The sequence below is a fragment of the Sinocyclocheilus grahami genome, unplaced genomic scaffold (genome assembly GCF_001515645.1).
Source record: "Sinocyclocheilus grahami isolate Dianchi unplaced genomic scaffold, SAMN03320097.WGS_v1.1 scaffold794.1, whole genome shotgun sequence".
NCBI lineage: Eukaryota > Metazoa > Chordata > Actinopteri > Cypriniformes > Cyprinidae > Sinocyclocheilus > Sinocyclocheilus grahami.
The window spans coordinates 900,544-902,153 of record NW_015505973.1 but is presented as its reverse complement, the minus strand read 5'-3'; the positions used below and the strand labels follow the sequence as shown (position 1 = coordinate 902,153).

Sequence of the window (1,610 nt, the reverse complement as noted above, 5' to 3'; positions counted from 1 at the left end):
AAAAACTGTCGTCCATAAAATGCGTTGCACAAATTTGAACATCTGGGTTGTGCTGTTCTGTTGTAAATGAATCTTAACCAATGATTCCTAATTGCATCTACTACCGGAAGGCCAAATAAAGTGCTTTTACTTTCACACTGAAACACAGCGTCTCCCTGACATGGCTTCATCAACACGACTGCTGTTCCTGAAACCACGCCTTCATTCTTTGCGTGCACATTTGGGCGGCATTATGCTAGTTTTCCACATAGTGACGTAGATATGTGGGGGCGTGTTAGAACGAGCCATTTTAGGTAGGCGTGGCTGACTCTTAACTTTTATAAAGAATATCTCTTTGGATTTGAGACTTTAGTCTTTGCAACTTTACAGATCTTCTTTATGCACCAAGAGCTTGTAACACTTCAAAGAGAAAGGAAAACTTGAAATCGCATCATATGACCCCTTTAAGAACCGCAACTGTTATCAACATTGATAATGATAAATGTTTCTTGAGCAGCAAATCAGCATATTAGAATGATTTCCGAAGGATTGTGAGATACTGAAGACTGGAGTAATGGCTGTTTAAAATTCAGCTTTGCCATCATAGGAATCAATTACATTTTAAATGACATCAAAATAGAAAATTGTAATGTTGTGAAATATTTTTACAATTTGAAAACGGTGTTGAACAAATAAATGCAGAGACATTAAAAAAAAATCAACTCTAAAGATTTGAACAGCAGTGTATTTTGGAAGCAGACATTTAATAAGTGGGATAATGTGCAGTTAGCTGCTTTGCATTTCTTGATCTCTCTGTCTGGAATTCATTTGGCAATAATTACTATCCGAGTGTACAGTATATTATCCCTTAGTCTATGTTTGCAAAGCTTACCTGTTTCTGAGGTAGCGGGTAAAGTCTGGGTGGTAGATTTTGAATTTTTCTACCGTCACATCTTTACCAAAGTATGCAGGGGGACTGAAAGAGATATGCATTATAATTAAATTGAGTCTTAATTGTGTATATAATGTATAATATTATAAAAGTGTCTTTTATCTACAAAAATCAAAACATTGAGAGATGGATGTCATGAGAGATGGACTTTATCAGTTGTAGTGATCAACGATATGCATAAGCTATGTCAGTTTACATAATGTTGTTATGATATTTACTTTTTGCTGCGCTCAGGGCCTTTAACAATTGCTGTGTGTGTGGAAGCCGCCTTCATAAGAATATAATCTCTGTCATGGTCTGGCAGGAATATATACCTGGTCTCCTACACAGATGGAGATGAACAGCGACAGAGAGACATTTGTCAGCAAACAACGTCACAACTCAACATCAACACAACTCCCGAAGCAAAAGGGTAGAGGAAGGCACTATCAACGCAAAGATCACGGGTTCTGTCATAGAACAGATCATAGTCAAAGAACTCAATTTCACTCAATATAATATAAAAATGTTGACAAACAGTGGAGTTACTGCGTCTTATCTTTGCTTGGTAGTGTACTACCCAGACAACAATGGATACCTTGGATATAGGTGGACCTCTGTAGCCTATGCGAGCGTATCTACGCATGGAGTTTCTCATAGTGTTGGTTGAGAATGTGTAGAAGGAAGTCCGGGCTCCCAC

At 37.8% G+C, this 1,610-nt stretch overlaps 1 protein-coding gene across 1 annotated transcript in view; it reads right to left on the bottom strand.

Annotated features, from left to right (window-relative positions):
• The window catches only part of LOC107561819 (alpha-N-acetylgalactosaminide alpha-2,6-sialyltransferase 2-like), a gene marked incomplete at its 3' end in the record, with an annotated part of 15,217 nt that overhangs the window by 11,185 nt on the left and 2,422 nt on the right, over positions 1-1,610 (bottom strand). The gene's annotated exons all lie outside the window — the stretch shown is intronic.